At 38.8% G+C, this 20,100-nt stretch overlaps 1 protein-coding gene across 6 annotated transcripts in view; it reads right to left on the bottom strand.

Moving 5' to 3' along the window:
* The window catches only part of TBXAS1 (thromboxane A synthase 1), a 275,226-nt gene extending 266,785 nt beyond the window's left edge, over positions 1-8,441 (bottom strand). The window contains exon 1 of one of the 6 annotated variants that reach the window (XM_034403670.3): positions 8,144-8,441. The gene's annotated coding sequence lies outside the window, so the exon portion shown is untranslated. Of the gene's footprint in view, positions 1-3,047; positions 3,081-5,577; positions 5,793-8,143 lie in introns of those variants that run through there. The other 5 variants (XM_087873777.1, XM_034403666.3, XM_034403668.3 and 2 more) reach the window with 5 other exon arrangements.
* Between the last annotated feature and the right edge of the window lie 11,659 nt (positions 8,442-20,100).

Genomic DNA, 20,100 nt, shown 5'->3' with positions numbered 1-20,100 from the left:
GTATAACGGTATGTGAGAAAGACTTTGGGAGACTGGGTGAAAATATGCTGCCAAGGCAGAGGTGGTATTCAGCCGGTTCTGACCTGTTCTGGCGAAATGGTAGCAGAAATTTTGAGTAGTTCGGAGAACTGGCAAATACCACCTCTGGCTGGCCCCGCCCCTAAACTATTCGCTGCCTCCCGAGTCCCAGCTGATCGGCTGAGTCTTCTTTTGTTGCCCTGCATAGGAGAACGGAGCTGGAAAGCAGGTTAGTGGGGTGGGGAGGGAATAGAGATTTTACAGTATCCTTCCCTTCCCCTGGAGTGGGGTGAGAATGGAGATTCTACAGTATCCTTCTCCAGGAGTGGGGTAGGAATGGAGATTTTTACAGTATCCTTCCCTTCCCCTGGAGTGGGGTGGGAATGGAAATTTTACAGTATCCTTCCCCTGGAGTGGGGTGGGAATGGAGATTTTTACAGTATCCTTCCCTTCCCCTGGAGTGGGGTGGGAATGGAGATTCTACAGTATCCTTCTCCTGGAGTGGGGTAGGAATGGAGATTTTTACAGTATCCTTTCCTTCCCCTGGAGTGGGGTGGGAATAGAGATTTTACAGTATCCTTCTCCTGGAGTGGGCTGGGAATAGAGATTTTACAGTATCCTTCCCCTGGAGTGGGATGGGAATGGAGATTTTACAGTATCCTTCCCCTGGAGTGGGATGGGAATGGAGATTCTACAGTATCCTTCTCCTGGAGTGGGGTAGGAATGGAGATTTTTACAGTATCCTTCCCTTCCCCTGGAGTGGGGTGGGAATGGAGATTTTACAGTATCCTTCCCCTGGAGTGGGGTGGAATGGAGATTTTGCAGTATCCTTCCCCTGCCATGCCCAAGCCACGCCCACCAAGCCAAGCCACGCCCACCAAGCCACGCCCACAGAACTGGTAGAAAAAAATTTTGACTCCCACCACTGTGCCAAGGGAATGGTTAGATAAAAGACAGAAAAGCTGGGTAGTATGTGGGGTAAGAGGCTAAGAAGAGACCCTCCCTAGTTTCTTGGGCTATAAAGAAAAAGTGGGGGAGTGGAGGATTTAACTTCATACTTGCACGATTCTGTCAGTGTAGCTTTATAATAAAGTAGAAATAGCTCACCTGGTCGTGGTTCCTGTTTGGTTTATCCTGCAAGGTTGACACAAGGTTAAGCAAAAGTGCTAAAAATTCACCAAATTTAGCAATGGCCTGAATTATTTTTATTTTACATCCATACCCTAGACTACAGACTGGAAATCACCAGACTGTATAACCCAGCAAAATTATATGCCATCAAGTCATTTTCAACTCTTAGCAGCCATGTAAATAGGAAAAATAAAATAAAAAATAAATAAGTCTATAAGGGAAAAAAATAAGCTCACACTAAACTGTGTTCAGACATGATGCGAAGCTATATTGTGTTTAACCATACAGGCAGTCCTCAACCTACAATCATTCATTGAGTGTCCATTTGAAGTTACAATGGCACTGAAAAAAATGACTTAGGAATGTTTTTCAGACATACAACTGTTGCAACATTCTTGAGATCACATGATCAAAATTCGGACGCTTGGCAACTGGCATGTATTTATGATGATCGCAGTGTCCTGCAGTCATGTGATCACTTTTTGCAACCTTCTGACAAAGCAAAGTCAATGGGGAATCCAGATTCACTTAACAACAGTGTTACTAACTTAACTACAGTGATTCACTTAACAACCATGGCAGGAAAAGTTGTATAATGGGGAATAATTCACTTAACAGTTGTCTTACATAGCAACAGAAAATTTGGATTCAACTGTGGTCGTAAGTCAAAGACTACAGGTATGCAATTGTGAAGCTAAATCACAAATGTTTCCACAACAGGTAATGTTTAAATCAACGACCATCTGGAATGAGCTCCCCCCAGAGATACGGAGGATCCCGGATCTGCGCTCCTTCCGCCGTGCTGTGAAGACCTTTTTATTCCATCAAGCGGGCTTGGCCTAATCTCTTCCCTTTTTAAATATGTAAATTTTAATCTGTTTTTAAATTATTGGGGTATTTTAATTTGTCTGGGCCAAATAATTTAATTTGATTTTATCGGGTTTTTAAATTTTGTGTATTTATGTATTTTATTGTTGGCTGTTCACCGCCCTGAGTCCTTCGGGAGTAGGGCGGTATACAAATCAAATAAACTAAACTAAACTAAACTAACGAAGCCGACTATGCCTTAACACAATACATGAACTGTGGTGCTCAAAATCATGCAACTTCCTCAGGTTTTGGTTTTTTTTGTTTCACCCACTGTGGGAAACAAGTCATCTCTAATCATTCCCCCACCTAGTTCCTTATAATTATCTAGGCATAATTCACAATCATATTCACTCAAAGAAGTGAAATTCTGAAGAAATGAGGTTGAGTAATATAGTTAACCTGCAAGTTAACCTTGAAACGTATTCTAAATCAAAGGTCACTGTGTGTGTGTGTGTGTGTGTGTCATTAAGGGTACTGAGCGTAGATTAATGAGAAAAAAATGTATTTCAACAACTGTAGAATCAGGCCGCAGCATAACAAAACTGACAAAAGTGAAGGGGGTCTGAATATTTTCCTAATACACATTTTGCTTTAGCAGCAGAGGTCATGGATATATCTATGTCATTTTCTCAGCAACAATAAGGAAGTTGTTTCTTCTAGGATTATTATTTTTTAATTCCCAGGCTGGTCTACAGCAGTAGTGGGTTGCCCCCGGTTCGGACCAGTTCTATAGAACCGGTAGTAAAACCGGCAGGAGGCTCCGCCCATTGACCCTGACTTCATCAGAAGCGATCTGTGCATGCGCAGACGTAAGGTGAGAACACATGCGCATGATCCCTTTGCGAACCGGTAGTAAAGATAAGTAGAACCCACCCCTGGTCTACAGCCCTGGTATTGCCCATCTACAGTCTTAACCAGGCTCAATCTTGTTTAGGTTCCAAATCCAGAAATCTCTGCCAGGGCTTGTCATCTGCTGAGGCAAGAGAAGCGAAGGTAACTAAACGTGATGGTGAGAAAAATCTACCAACCTTTAATAAATGCAATGCATTGTACATCAGCAGCTGTATACCGCAAATGAAAGAGTAAGAGTTACTCGTATAGCATCACAATTGAATCAATTAGTAAATTTGCTTCTCACATTCACATCCCAAAACTAAATAAGAGGTGGATTGCATTCCAAGAGACCTGAAGCATACCAGTGGTTGACTAAAAAAAACTCAGTCCTTTTTACTTTTTCCCATCAAACACTGAAGTATATAATTAAGACCATGAATATCAGTTACCATATCAGTTATCATATACTTTGGGCGTGAACAGTGAAAGTCCATTGCAAATATCAAATATACAAATAGGCCCAAGTAAACTGGCCATGTCCCTCTGTGACTTCACAATGAATTGTTTTCTGCTTCAATAGGAAAACAAATGGCTGCAAGAGAGACAATAAATTCATCCTGCTATCACTTGGTGTTGAAGATTTGGCTAGTCCTGTGTTTGTTTTAGAAACATATGGTAACTGTCAGTCCTCCCAGCTGCTTCCAAAATTTCTCAATACTTACTTTCTCTCACCTTTAGATTAAATATCTAATACACAAGTAATACACAAGGCAATTTTGTACACACTCAGGAATAAGTCCCATTGAACTCTGTAGGCCTTACTTCAATGGCAGTTTAATCTAGATACTTCTTTGAACATGTAAAAGAAGCAACAATTAATATCAAGTAAATCTAATAAGATCCTTCATGTTATTTAATAATATCCAGAAGGATGTGGAACTGCTGCAGAAAAAACAATGGATTCTTGTGGCATTCTAAAGATTAGTTTACATAATAATAAATTTAGTAGTCTTTAAAATAATGCTTTGTTTCCTCCACTGGCAAAAATCTCTATTCGGACAAGTCTGAACACTTTTAAGTCCAAGAATCAATTATCTTAAAACACATCAAGTTCAAAGAAAGTAAGAATATATAATTCTGGTAGATATCTGTCCGGTAAGAGGAAATAAAAATATAGTCATTTTTTTAAAGAACAATGCTTGCAAGTAGCTAATTAGCACTCAGGGGAAAAAATATTTAACCTGACTTTCCTCTCTGTGAACTAGCTCCAACACTATTTGCAGAGAACATATGTTGTTACCCTTAAGGAGCTTTGAAAAATGTGATACACCCCGTCACCTTCACTCTGAAATAATAATGACCAGAATTCTACAGCTTTTTCATGATGCATAGATTACTTTTTAAATGCCAGATAAAACAACTCTGAACAACTTGCTACTAAATTGTGGCTTCAAAAAGAGTGCCAGAAGCATCTTCATGCATCAAATAATGCTCCAACACAGGTTACCCATTCTTCATTGATACTGAATAAGAATCCTTGTGAGAGAGCATTATCTTAGACTTTAAAAATTACTTTTACACATGAATCAAATGGGCATGTTTTATATTTCAAAATATGCAAGCATTAAAAGCACTCAATATAGTTTTATCTATATTATTTGTATTTATGAGTTTCAAATCTGATATCAAATCAGTTCATTTATCTCCAACATATTTTTTGCCTTTTTAAAAAAATATCAAAATTTTAATATCAAAAAAATATGAAAATATATTTTTAAAGGATAAGCAGGAAAAAGCAAGTAAAAATTTCCACATGCAATATCTGGTTATAATTTATAATTTATTTCATGCATAATGTACTAAATTGTAAAATATATGGACTTTAAATTCCAGAATTCCTCAGTCAACATGAAGAAAATGGTTAAGGTTGGGAAACATTATTTTAGACCAATAATCCTAGAGAGGAGCTTTTGTTATGAGCATTGTATTTTCTCAATGTGGAACGCGAAATATTTTGTAACTTTGGGAAAAAAGGGCTCTTTCATTCTCCTGAATAGGAGGCGGTACAACAACGTATGTGGTTCAGGTGATAATAAAGCTACAGTTCCTTCTCTTTACACCCATCCCAGATTATTATTTTTCAGAGTTTTTTTTCCAGGCTGGATTTCCACTGGACAGAGATTGCCCCTTCCTCCTACAAAATGCATTCACATGACAATTTTAGATAATGTACCAAATTCTCATGATATATTAACTGTGCCTGGTCTATTTTATTTGTGTTTGTCTCCTGAAAATATTAATTCCCAGTTCTCTATAAATCCCCAAATTATATTAAATGTCTGCAAATATATTGTAGAATAGAATTCTTTATTGGCCAAGTATGATTGGACACACAAGGAATTTATTTTATACATTTTCACAACCCAATCTTTCAGAACCCAGTCTCGAAACAAAAGGGCTTCTACAACCAGGCGTGATATATTAGCTACTTAGATTACAATCTATAAACTTGTATTCCAATCTATCAGGAATAAGCTGTGTAGAATTCAGGGCAATTTACTCGTGAATAGACTTGCATAGATTATGAGGCAAAAACCTAGCTAGTCTTCTACAGCTCCAATATTATTTAGCATGAACTTTCCTTTTCATTTTAATATATTTCGGGAAGTGCTATATAGTGTTTCATTAAGTTTTCATCTCTAGAAGCAATTGAATAGTACTCACCAACCAATCCCTGCTGTCAATCACACATAAAAAGATATCTCATCCCATACCTTTCTCTTTGAATAGGCTATGATGGAAGCGCACAAAGACACAAAGCTATGATTGGTCAGGCATTCAATGATCATTGGAATAAGTCCTTCTTGTCACACTTCTCCCAAGCAAGTACAGAGGAAATGATGTGGAAAATCTCACCTCCTAAATATTTCTGGTCAGGTAAGTGTTAATTTCATGGGGCGGGGAACGGCCAACTTTATTAGCTCCTGGCTATACTAAATTCTTCCTTTTATCCCCTTCTCACTCAGAAACTTTTAAACCATACCACAAGCCTGTGCAAGCCAGCTCCACCCTTTGGACTTTGGATCTCGAAAAATTAAACAAAGCAGAAGAATTATGGCCTATTCATTCATTATCTAACAACACTGATCTTTTTTTCTTCCAGTTTTTAGACCGGTTCCTTAAAGAACTGGAAAATTATAGCCATTGTTTGGCTTTGTTTTGGGGTACACCCTACCTCTATAAACTACTTTATGATTTAGTACAATAGGGCAGGGAAGCAGAGATGTCCTTGCAGTTCCCATCTAAAAGTGCAATTTTCATATATCAGCCACCCACATGTCTTTCTTCTATCTTTAGCACCTAAGTGCTACAGTAGTGCTAATAAAGGAATAGCCTAAACATCTGTATACAGAGAACCTTGCAGCCACTCAAAATTTCCCATTGCCAATCAGCCTGCCACCATTACAACAACATTGTTCTGGTAAAGTTTACTATTAGGCATTAATTACATGTTATATTTAGGTTCAGGGCAGCTCCCCCTTCAGAGTTTCCAATTTAGCATCCTTAACCAGCCTTTATAACAAGTCATTTTGGGATGCTAAACTAAAGGATAGTAACTGATTTCAAAAAGGCAATGTAGGCCCTTATGACAAAAGGTTTTTTTTTCTTTTTTATTGTTATTATTATTATTATTTTATTATTATTTATTGAATTTCTATACCGCCCTACTCCCGAAGGACTCAGGGCGGTGTACAGCCATGAAATAAAACACATAGATATACAAAATTTAAAATCAAATAAAATGAATTAAATAAATTTGGCTGAATTAATACCCATAATTTAAAATACCCATAATTTTAAAATACATTAAAAATTTAAAATGTTATAAGTTATGTTATAAATTTAAATTGTTATAAGTCTTGATGCATTATATTTTTTTCAAAACCATACTTATACAGTATTACTGTTTTATAGTATGATCTATTGTTTAGATAAAGCAGAGTATTAGAAATAGAGAAGAAAAGAAGTCCTTTATCAGTATTAATTACAATTTAGGAATGTATAGTAAAGGTATGAAAATTGATTTTTTTTCATACTAAGTTAAGGTTTGGAAGAAGAAAGAGATGATTACCTCAAAGTGTTATATACACTGTAGGTTTTGGTTTTAAGCAGAATATTGAAGACTATTATACACACAGAAATACACACAAGGTTAAGAAAAACAGATCAGCAAATCATATTTAAGAATAAAGCACCAGGAGGACACGTTTTAAACCAAGTTTCGCAGGTCCCAACCATTGGGAGATCATAGCATCCTGGCTAATACAGGTAGTTCTCGACTTACAACCACAATTGAGCCCAAAATTTCTGTTTTTAAGTGAGTTTTGCCCCATTTCACAGCTTTTCTTGTCCCAATTAAGTGAATCACTGCAGTTGATGAGTTAGCAACCTGGTCGTTAAATGAATCTGGCTTCCCCACTGACTTTGCTCATCAAAAGGTAGCAAAAGGTGATCACATGACCTTGGGAAACAGCAACTGTCATACATGTGAACCAATTTGCCAAGCAGCTGAATTTCGATCACATGATCACAGGAAATGCGGCAAAGGTTGTAACTGTAAAAAAACGGTCGTAAATCACATTTTTTCAGTGCCGGTGTAACTTTAGTCATTAAAGGAGCTGTTGTAAAGCGAGGACTACCTGTATATGGTTGCTAGTCCTACAAACGGAAGTCACTTACTTCCATTAAGTAAATCATGAACTGATCAGTTATAAGAATCTATCCAGGCACAGAGTTTCGCCTGAAAAGTCCAGCCTCTCCACCAAATTCAAGCTAATCTCGTAAGAGGCATAAAATACACCGTAAAGACACGATCCTCTTTCTGGGCATTTTCATCCGGCAGCTCTCGAGGAACCTGCCGTGATAATACAAGGCATTAAAAACATTCCTCTTGATGATCCCACCAAACCCCAATTTAATAATTTTGTAAACGGGGAGGGGGGGGGAATCCAGAACAAAATAGGAGAAAATCAACCTCGGGAGGGAAAAAAAAGAGAGAGACTAAGAAATGTCTCAATCTAAATTTCATTCATTCTTAAGTTTCATTCATTCATTCATTCGTGACTCTCACTTTGGCCGGTTCTTCACTCTTCTATGAGTGGGCGGGGCCCTTCATTCCTCACCGGGACGCAGCCGCACGATCCGTTTGCACGTGTTTCCCTCAGAAAAGGCTTACTTTTAGGGTTTCCCCTTCCCCACGAACAATACAAACGTGAAATTGACAACTCACAGAAACAACCACACCGAGGCTGTTAATCAGACGCTTCTGCTTAATTTCAGGCAAAGCGTTTCGGTTTCCACATGGCAGGAGGACTATAACTCCCGGCTCTCCCAAGACGACGTAGTTTATTTGCATAGCCCAAAGCTGGGTTCTGTTTGCAGATTTTTCTCCCCCCGCACCTTTCCCCAAATAAAGCATTCTTCGAGCTGAGACCGGTGTTTCGAAACCTGAAGCTGAGCAAAGCAAGCCTTAAACTACTAGTCCCTGCATGCTAGAGAAAAGGAAAATGGTCTCGCCAGTGCAAAATGGATTCTGGGAGTTGTAGTGCTAATATTTCCGGGCTGTTCTTTAAAGGAAATACTATTATATATTCAAAGGACATACATAGAACTCTCATTAATGCTTGTCGATATATATATATATAGGTCGAAAACGATGGGGCTTTGAAGGGGTTAGCTTGTATAATGGCTTCATGGCAACATTTCATTATTATCAGAGTAAAAAGACAATTACTGATTCTCTTTTTTAAAAAATCTGATTTAATAGCACTGCAGACATTATTCTCAGGAGTGACAGACTTTTTAAAAATCTTTGGTATTTTAATTTAATGGATCTTTTCAATATACAATCATTAAGCCATTAGTTGTAAGGAAACAGATTAATTTAAACTTCAAAAAACCCAGTGCTTTGTTCTTATAGATTCGATACTTACAGAATCACAGGGCTGGAAGGGACTTGGAGGTCTTCTGATCTAGTAGAGTAAGAGTTGTTCCTTTTCTAGCCACGTTTCTTTCCCACTCTCATGTTGCAAGAAACTTTTGAAAGAGAAACTGAGGCAGAATGTTGCTGAAGATGCTTTTTTTTTGTTGACACTATGACAAAACCTTCCCCATCACATCTCCATCTCTCTATGCAGAGGTAAAGAAGGGACAGTTTAATTCAGAGCAATTATGCCTTTGGATTTAGACCAGGGTGTCAAACCTAGGGAACTTTAAGATTTGTGGACTTCAATTCCCAGAATTCCCCAGCCAGCCAATTCTGGCAGTTGAAGTCCACAAGCTTTAAAGTTGCCAAGGTTGGACACACATCCCCTGATTTAGACCTATTAGAATATAAGGTTCAGGCACGGTACCTCTCAATAATCTCTCTCCTAGGCTGCTGGGGATTTTCCATCTGGTTAAGGTACCAGGGCTACAGGGGTGGGCTGGTGGGGGTTCGCAGGGGTTCGGGAGAACCTCTAGCTAAGATTCTGTGCAGTTTCGGAGAACCCCCAAATCCCACTACTGGCTCGCCCCGTCCCGCCCACCCCACCTCTCCCAGGAGTCCCCACATGGCCCATTTTGGATGCAGGTAAGTGCAGGGCGTGCGCGGAGGCTTGGTGAGGGCGAAAAACAGGCCCATTTCCGGCCTCCCGGAGGCTCAAGGAAAGCCTCCGGAGTCTGGGGAAGGCAAAAATGCCCCTCCCGCCGTGATGCAGAAGGCCGACTAGGCCACACCCACCATGACCACGCCCACCCATCAACCGGGCAGAGAACCCCTTGCTAAAATTTTTGAAGCCCACCCCTGCACGGCTACCTCTTGACCCATTTCATTATATTGTAATGGATGGGAAAGCTCCATGGATAAGAGTAACTCCATCTCCCATGAAGCCTCCTTCAGTTCCATAGCCAGCGCTGTACTTCTTACTCTCTGCTCAGCATCAGGCTGCTCCATTCCTTTGAAGCACACTGAAATTTAGTACTATAAGTACTCTACTTTCTGCACAAAATATTTTTTGATGTGGTATGTGACATAAACTCAGTCAATTTGGATTAACTCAATTATGGACCTCTTCCCACAACATGATGCTGTTCAGTGTCTGCTTGAAGGCTGGTTCCTGTGAGAGATAAAAAGGAAGGTGGGTTTTCTCCAAGGTGACTCTTCACCCTATGGTGCCCCAGAGGTGTCCTTGATTTTATCAGTTTGACTGCCAAAAAAAAAAAAAAATCACAATAGTAGTTTGACTACATAATCAAAGTTCTGCCTCTTTTCTATGTGGCACACACAAATTCAAATTTTCACTCCATTACCCCATCACCCCAGATGTCCTGCTTCCGGCATTCCAGCAGGCACTGAAAACCAATGTTCTTCAGCAAGCTTTTTAGATTCTAGCAAAAGAAAAATAGGTGACTTTTAATTGTGTTTATTTCTTTCAGTTATGCTCTTGTTATGCTTTAGTGATTTTAATGAGGGTTCGCATAGGGTTATTTTCATAGATGTTGTGCTTTATGAATGGCTTTATTGCTCAATGCAAGAGGTAACTGATTGGGGCAACATGGAAATGATGTGAAGCAACAAATTAATACATAATCTGTACCATTACCAGTGCATCACATCAGAGAGATCCCATCATAGACTATATCATGCCAGGAAAAGGAAGAGTATAAAAATTCAGTCCTATTCCTGAATAGGAATAGGCCTGAATTACAATATGAAGAATTTAAATAATTGAAATGTGGAAACAAACAAAGCTAAAAACAATATTCCGCAGGCCACAATTGTCTACTAATACAAACTTTCTCCTTTTGTTCTCCTCAGCCTCTTTGAAGACCACCACTACTTATTTCTTGGTTGTATTTGCATCAACCCATAATTAGCCAACCATAGTTTGTGTTTTGTGTAAACCCAACTGGACTGGTTATGGTTCACTGTCTTTTGATATCAAATCTTGGTTAGCTTAAAGATAGGTAGTTGTGTCTTATCACCACAACTCTGAGGATTATGCTTCTCACCCAAGACTCGTATCACATGTGCAATTCTTTATAAACAACTGAGACAAATATTGTCAATGTATATGATTACAGTGCCTAGATTTTCATTACTGAAGACTACACTTCAGCACAAATGGAGTTGAAAAGCAGGGGTAGGCAATGAGATAATGCAAAGTAGTTAGAGCTTGGATTTTTATTCTTCCACACTTTTTGGAGTGGTAATTTTTTGCATTTAGACAGTTAAAATTAATGTAGGCTTTCCATTGTTTTTGTTTTGTGTGTTTTGTGTGTACGGTACTGCTTTGCTCAAAAAAAACTGTCACTGAAAGTGTAATTTAAGAAAACCTTGGGAGTCAAAATAGGATATGCGATGCTTATGCAGTTCTACAGTTGCAGTCCATCAGCTCATGCTTTCAGTGGAAGTGGTGAGTTTAGTTTCTTAAGCTTCCTAAATTGGGGCTATTTCAGTTTCCACAGTCTGGAGACAGCAATAGTGTGGTCTCTTCAGATTATGCAACTGTCTCCTTGAAAAGCTGTGGCATGCAGAAGGCCAGTTTGTATATATTTCTCATGATTTTGAGTGGACATTCCTTTGTATAAAAAATGAAATAAGCTAACACTTCTTTCCTCTTGTAGCACACCTCTCATGTCTGCTCTTACTGTAATGTTCAAATCCCCAAGGGATTTCTTTTAAAAATAATTAAATAAATAAATATAAAAAGCTCTTTTGTGTTTTACCCATTCTCACCTACACCATTTTCAGTGAAAGCTTTACTCTTTGTTATTGCCACCAAGACAAATGAAATCTTTTTATATGTAAAAATGCACCAGTGTCTCTCATTTGCTTAATAATAGTTGCAAACATCTGAGGACAAAACAAAGCTAATCAGTGTCGCATATTGATTTAGCTGCTCCTTGTCTCTCTTGTTAGGTATTTTTATTTGGAAAAGCAGAAGTCACATATGCAGAGCAAGTTTAAGCAGAAAGCCTTAAAACCACAGATCTAAGAAACATTTAATGGGAGGGGCCTGTAAAATATTGTTGAATGTTATGATAATAGATGATGTGAGGTATGTATATAAGAGCAACCCATCCACCCCATATCCTATTTATATAGTCCTTTCCCCCATCTGCTGAGTAGATAAGTGGTGAAATCATTTATATAATTTTTGTGGGGCATATACTGTATATTTAAAAAAAACCTAACGTAGGCAAATTTGCTCACAAGCAGAGTAAAATATTAAAGGGTTTGAACTGAGACAGCTTCTGCATGAAGAGGTCTCCAGACTAATTGATTCATGCATACAGGAAAGAGATTCTTTGTTTCAATTTCAATTAAAATTCCCTTTTTAAATATTTATTTTTTCAGATTTAAAGTACAGTATGTTGCAACTTAATGTCTTAGCTGGAGCAAGTTATAAAAATATATATTTATTACATTGTTGGCAGAATACATTCTTTATTCCAAAACCAAAACTTAAACCTTAGAAAACAGAAAGAAAAAGGGAAACATTGTATTCTCACAGAAAAAAAATGAAACGATTTGCAGTTTAAAAATAAAAATCATATTTATATTTCATTAGACTGTAGCTTGCTAGTAGGTTTCACAAGTAGTCCAATTGTGAAAATATTAAGTTGATATATTTCAGTGTAACAATGGTAAGGAGTGAATTCCAAAAGATTGGTTGAAATAACATACTGAAATTGGTTGACATATTTTATATTCTGATGAAAGCTTTTCATTCTGATAATGTGCAGACAGCTGATGTTATCCAGACATCTGAGTTACAACAAATATTAATAGGCAATCTAGTCAAATAAATATCTTTGGATAGATGGCGTATTTCCAATCCATAAAAAGCAGAACAGGTTATAAGGAGAAGAAATAACATTTGCAAGAGTTGCATGATAGGAAAATGGCTTGGTGTGGCTTTTATAGAACAAGTATTTGCTGGGTCAGAGAACTAATCTCTTCTCTTCATGTCAATCTCCTGGCAAATACCAAGATGGAAGACAATGTATAAAGATACACATTGTATCAGTTGTTTATCTAAATGTGTTACAATATTTATATCGGAAAACTGGATATGAGAAGGAATGAGTTTAGATGGGTATTATTCAATTGTCCTATCAGGCATTGTGAGTGAAATTAGGAGAAGCCCAATGGAGAGTTAGGAAAATTGATTTATTCCAAATTTTGTGTTTCATGTATTAAACTGCTCCCCAAAGACTGATAGCCAGGCACTAGTTATTATATTTAAACATATTAGTCTCATACTAGTTTATGCATATCTTCCTCCCAACACTACTAAAGCACAAACTGATTATTATTGCTGCTCTTTGAAGACCTATTTGGGCAACTTGATAATGGGCTATCGGAAAGCTCACTTAACATGAGGTAGTGATTTTAATGCTAGACTAGAAATGAATGAAATGGAAATTCCAGCAATATTCACCTCCCTAGTACAACAGCTCGGGAGTCTGTTTTCGCTGGCAGAGCACTTGGGCCACCACAGGCACCCCCGACATGAATGATGTCAAGCTGGCCACACACACCCCGGGCTCCCCGAGGTCAAACACAACCCTGATGCAGCCCTCAATGAAATCGAGTTTGACACCCCTGCCTTAGACTATTCGGATATTTTATATAGCATGTTGCATCCATGATTACATTTAGGGTGAATTGTTGCTTAATAGTCATTTACTTGTGATGCTAAGGCTTCAACTCGGAGAACAGGATTTATATACCAAGGGTAAACTGAAACTGGGTATTAAGGAGGAGATTTAACTCAAACAACAAGATGGATAGAATAAAGTAAAAATATCCTTAAAAGATACAGGTAAAGGTTTCTCCTGCCAGTCGTATCCGTTCCAAGGCTGTGCTCATCTCAATTTCCTAGCTGAGGAAGCCAGCATTGTCCAAAGACTTCCATGGTTATGTAGCTGGCATAACTATATGCAAAAAGTGCACAGTTATCTTCTCCTTAAAATACTTGCATTTATATGCTTGCAAACTGCTAGGTTGGCAGGAGCTAGGGTAAATAATGGAAGCTCACTCCATCATGTAGTATTTAAGTCTCGAACTGCCAACCTTCCAGTCAAGAAGCTCAGTGTCTTAATAGCTCACCCCCAATAATATCTTAACTAGGTTGTTAAATACTATCAAACACGTTTGATGCTGAGAATAAAAACCCGGCTCAGAAACCTTGATTTGTTATAAATCTTTGGTATAAGGACTTCATACTGTACAGTCTTAAAAATGAACATAAAAGAAAATAACTAACCAAAGATGGTCTCACTAATTAACGGTTTTATTCAGGTTCTGATAAGGCCTAAAAAACAGATGCTAATTATCTTTCAGGTCTAAATTCCTGTTAACAAAACAAATGAGGAATTGAAAAAGAAATAAAAGGAAATGGGGGAAAAAAACAGGAGTGAAATTCAGCCGGTTCTATCTGCCTCGGGCGAACCGGTAGCACCAGCGATGGGAGGATCCACCCACCCGCCCTGACATCATCACATCCTGTTTTTGACCCTCTGTGCATGTGGAAAAGGCTCTGCGCATGTGTGGAGGAGGCGTGCGCTCTCACATTTGCAAACCGGTAGCGAAGGTAAGTGAATTTCACCCCTGGAAAAAAGTATCAACTATTGAAAGCTGCTGAATCAAAATACACTTCCAGATTTTGGAGATTAGTATCTTCAGCTCTCTGGGACTTGCTTTGGAATGTCATATCCCAGCTATGAAATAGGAAGAATATTTTCATGCTTTATATGCAGACAAGCTCAGTCCCACAGTCTCTTCAGAAAGAGATTTTAGAGTCCTGCCCCTTTTCTTTCCTATTTCGGTATCAGAGGTTGTTTCATTAATCAATTAACAGCTGGAAAAGCAGTAGGGCAGATGACCTAATTCCCCTAGAGCGGATTAAAAATAATCTGGATTTGCAGGCTTCAATCTTAATGTCCTTTATATAGATAGCACAGACATTTATACAAGACAAGAGGGTAGGCTAGTAATCTTTTAGAAGGGAAAAGAACAAAGTGGCTAATTACTGCCTGGTTTTGTTAAACCTAGTGAAGACCTATATGACCACCTACTCTAGAAGGCCACAAACTGATTGGAGTTGCAGAGTATTTTACCCAAGAGCGAGCATTTGTGCTGTAAACTATCTAGTGGAATAATATACATTGCAACTCAAGTTTGAATTATATGCTGCATTTAATGTTTTCAAACAGGCTTTTGACCATGTTTCAGTAGTAAAACTATAGGGCAGACTTGGAGTCACATCAATTGACTGTTGTTTACTTGCTCTTATTGATAAGATACTTTTAAGATTAATATCTTCATATATTGTAAGATGTTGTTGGTTACAAGTTTGACTGTTTTCTTATAGAAAAGAGGTAAAACCAGAATGTTGGTTGTCCCGTTGGTCTGCAATTTCTATATTTATCCAGACTCAAAGCATGAGAAAATAGAATTTAATCCCCCTTAAATTGCAAATAAATATATCCCAGTGGAGTAATATACAGATTTCATCACATAGATCTTTGAGTATGTTTTTTTTAACTAGGAACAATATTTATACAGCTACTCCTCAATTTACAACAATTCATTTAGTGACCATTCAAAGTTACAATGGCACCGAAAAATGTGACTTATGACCGTTTTTCAAAGTTATGACCTTTGCAGCATCCCCATGATCATGTGATCAAAATGATGCTTGGCAACTGGTTCATATTTATGACTGTTGCTGTGTTCCAAGGTCATGTGATCACACTTTGCAACCTTCTGACAAGCAAAGTCAATGGGGAAGCCAGATTCACTTAACAACCAAGTTACTAACTTATCAACTGCAATGTTTCATTTAACAACTATGGTAAGAAAGGTTGTAAAATGGGGCAAAACTCATTTAACAAATGTCTCATTTGAGGAAACCCGCACCAGGGAGGGTTCTACTTATCCTTACTACAGGTTTTTAACGGGATCACGTGCGCGCGCTTGCTTCACTCGCACACGTGCCAAGCTTCTACACATGCGCAGATCGCCTATGATGACATCCGAGGCGGTGGACGGAGCCTCCCACTGGTTTTACTACTGGTTCTTGCGAACCGGTCCGAACCAGGGGCAACCCACCACTGAACCGCACCCATAGCAAATGATTGGTTTACGTAACAAGCATTGATTCACTTAACAACAGTGGTGATTCGCTTAAGGATCGCCACAAAAGAATTGTAAAATTGAGTTGTTCATGTGACCAACTCATTTTATGCCTGTCACAAGTTACAAAGCTGAAAAGCAGGTTCCATTATGGTTGTAACTTGAAGACTACCTGTACAATCCAGGTTCTTATAAAAAGGTTTTTCAGGCAGGAAATCATGTCTCAAATACAGCACTTTGATTAGAAGCAAGTTGAAAAAGACAGAGTTGAACTTGGCTAAGAATAATTAATTTTTGGCTTAAGAAGAGCCTATATAACCAAGTCCCCTGATCACTTCCTGGCTTGCAGTGTAGGAGAATAGAATGATTTGCATTGGGTTTGCCCCATAGATGCTTCTGAGAATGGCATATGATAAAACTAAAGTACTGCTAAGACAGAAGATAATTGCTATTGACATAAAGATAGAGCATAATAGAATCACTACAGATGTAATAATTGGAAAAGGGATGTTCAAACCCCAGGTGACAAAATATTTGGAATATCTTTCTCTAACAAAATAGCATAGAGCATTTACCTTGGCTCAGTTTAATATCCTTTCCTCAGCAGTTGTGGAAGGTAGGTATGTAAAAAAAATACGCTATTACAAAAGACTTTGCCCTGGTGAAGTACACATAATCGAAGTGCTGGCTGGCTGGCTGGCTCACATTCTTCTACACGGTTCCTTTTATTTTGCAATACTTTTGTTATATCCTATAGTTGGCAAAATCCCTGATGGCTCAGATGGTTTTTCTGTTAGCCATTTACCTGTGATTGTAGAATTACGCGGCAAAGTGATAAGATTTTGTCTGGCTGTTTATAATGGTTGAGCATCAGCATTTAGAGAGGAATGAAGCGTACGTAAATAGAAGAACGATTCATATGCTTATTAGGGGTTATGTTATCTAATTTTCTCTGACTCTAAATTTTACATTGTGCTTGTATTGTCTGTCGAGCATATGAACTGGAGTATTGATCAGTGGCATTAATAACACTGAATTATTAATAATACAAATGTCCATCTGCCTCCGTCCTCCTTGCCACTCTCATTGACTGCCTCTGTGAAACCACAAATAAACCAACAACTTTGTAACTAAGCAAGTAGTAAGAACTGAGTCGGCAGTTCAGTGAGATATGCTCACCCCAAACATTGGTATTCAAAGCCAGTTTGGTAAAGCACCAGGCTAGAAACCAGGAGATGTGAGTTCTAGGCCTGATTTAGGCACAAAACCTTGGGCCAGTCACTCTCAGCCCTAGGAACAGATAATGGCAAACCACTTTCATAAAACCTTGGCAAGGAAACTCCAAGGACTTGTCCAGGCAATTGTCTGGAATCAAAAACTAATTTGAAGGCACACACATGCAAAAACCATGGAGTAACAAAAAAACCCAACCCTTAATTAGCCATCAGGTAAACATGTGTAAACAGAGGTACTATGCATTAGCATGTTAGAATGTTACATGAACTAAGCCAGGGGTCAGCAACCTGCGGCTCTGGAGCCGCATGCGGCTCTTTGGGCCCTCTGCTGTGGCTCCCTGTCAGGTGATCCCACCATTGGCTGGCCCCGCCCCTCACTCTCCCCTCCCAGTCATTCCTCGCCTGGCCTGAGAAGAGCGACGGCGGGGGATGGAGAAGAGGCCAGGGCAGAGACAGAGAGATACAGAGAGAGAGGGAGGGAGGGAGGAGAGAGAGAGATATGTCAAAAGGATTTTGTGGTTCCTGGTGTTTTTTAACAACTGGTTCTCTGCCCTAATGACCGGCTGGGTAGGCGTGGCTGGGGGGGCTCATGTGACTGGTGGAAGTGAGTGACATTGAATTGGCCATGCCCACCCACGTTTTTTGGCTCCCAGTGTTTTCTGTGGGAAACGGGTCCAAATGGCTCTTTGAGTATTTAAGTTTGCAGACCCCTGAACTAAGCCATCATAGCAAGCTATGGTTTGTTTTGATTTGGTACTACTTTTGATCTTATTTATTTAATGTATTTAATTTGTTTGCCACCCATCTCTCCATGAGGTAATTTTTAGCAAATGGCGGATCCTGATGAGTATGTTGCATTTGCATTGTGTCTTTCCATCATGGATTGTTCAGTCACTAGTGAGTTCTCACATCAAATGTAGCTCTGGTTTTTTTTAAAACCAAAATTTATTGACTAAGGTACAATTGGCTAGCTTTACACAGAATGGCTAAAAAGCTGTAACATGTTGGTTCACACTTCATATTATCTCACAAAATCTTCCAACGCTATCTTGAAAATACCCCAATCTGAAGGATGTTTGGATTCACATATTGTACTCAACTGACGTAAAATAGCCCATATTATGACAGTGTGATATGTGAATCCAACCATAATGTCTCTACCTAACCTACCTCACAAGTTCCTCACGGTTGTGTGTTTAGGTTTATGTATCTCATTAAGCCATAAAAAGATTGGTTTGGTGGATTTCAGATGTGTGAATCAGTCAATGAGCGTTAGAAAGTACAGCTTATATTATTATCCTGTATATCTCTAGTCAATTCTGGTTTATTCAACAAACCAAAGTTAAGCAAGCTGTGGAGTAGTTTATCTGTAAACCCAGCCTGAAAAAAGAACCATAGACCATCTGAGATTTTTAAAACAAAGGCAATATTTTTTTCCTGTCTGTACTTTTCATAACTATACTGACATTGTCAATTTAGCTTTGGATATTTTTAATATTTGAATATCATTTCTCTTGTGCTGGTTAATGACTGCAATAAAGTAATTTGCTATTTACATTTATCCTGGAAATAATAGGCCTTGTTGTACCCTAATGCATTTCTATGTACACCAATTTGCCAGACATCACCTGGTTTTAATTATTAAACATTCTTTGCATTGAAAATCAATAAATAGGAAAGTAGCAGGCTTCCAAGCAAAACATTAACTTCAAGCTTCTTATCTTTCCTAATGATGCCTGTGGGGTCCAAACAGGCATAATGGCATATTTTGAAAATAAAATTGGGGTGAGCAGCAACGTTTTGCCTGAAAGTGGTCTGTCAAGGAAGGGCAAATGTATTGGGAGCGCCCTGGGTAGGAGCAGCCCCATTCTGCTATTTGAGAAATGGTGTTTTGTGATTGGCCAAGCTCAGCAAATGGTAGCTATTTTGTAGGCATGTCCATCGCATGCCCTCAAAATTCAATTTTTCGGTTACAGGAACTGGGCATGGCTAGTCTAGTGAAGAGAAGGACCAGGGGAGACATGATATCATGTTCCAATATTTGAGGGACTGCCACAGAGAGGAAGGGATGAAGCTATTTTCCAAGGCACCCAAAGGCCAGACAAGGAATAATGGATGGAAGCTGATCAAGGAGAGATTCAACCTAGAAATAAGGAGAAATTTTCTGACAGTGAGAACAATCAAGCAATGGAACCGCTTGCCTTCAGAAGTTGTGGGAGCTTCATCACTGGAGGCTTTCAAGAAGAGATTGGATTGCCATTTGTCAGAAATGGTGTAGGGTCTCCTGTTTGGTGGGGGGGGGGGGGGTTGGACTAGATGACCTACAAGGTCACTTCTGTTAATCTGTAATATGTTTCCAAATCTGCCCTTTAGTCCCCAAAGAGAGTGGAGCATTGCTCATTTCTTAGATTGGGGAGCACAGAACAGCAAATAATGTAAACATTTTGGATATAAAGATTTGTAACAAACATAAAAATGATTTTATATGTATTTTAATCTTTGTTTGGGAGCCTCCCAGAGTTATTTGAAAGGTGAGCAGCTATATCAATGTTTTAAATAAATAAATTTAAATCATTTTCCTACAGGATCACATTGTGTTTTGCAGAACTGAGGAGCCCCTTTTTCTCTTCCAGTGGGAATGTTTGCTTGCTGGAACTAAGAGTCCTAAATCCGTGAATTTTCCCAAGCTTTTCTTAATGGGGCAGGCACTGAATAGCAGCTATGGGTGGAGTAGGAAGCTTTTCCTCTTTGTGGTTATCAGACTGAGCTAAGTTTAGCCTCTGTTTACAATTCTGCAACACCGCCTGGAGTTTAGATGGGAAGAGG

Source organism: Pantherophis guttatus, chromosome 7 (genome assembly GCF_059756535.1).
Source record: "Pantherophis guttatus breed Tessera chromosome 7, ASM5975653v1, whole genome shotgun sequence".
NCBI lineage: Eukaryota > Metazoa > Chordata > Lepidosauria > Squamata > Colubridae > Pantherophis > Pantherophis guttatus.
The sequence above is the reverse complement of the archived record's forward strand: the minus strand, read 5'-3'. Positions and strand labels throughout refer to the sequence as shown.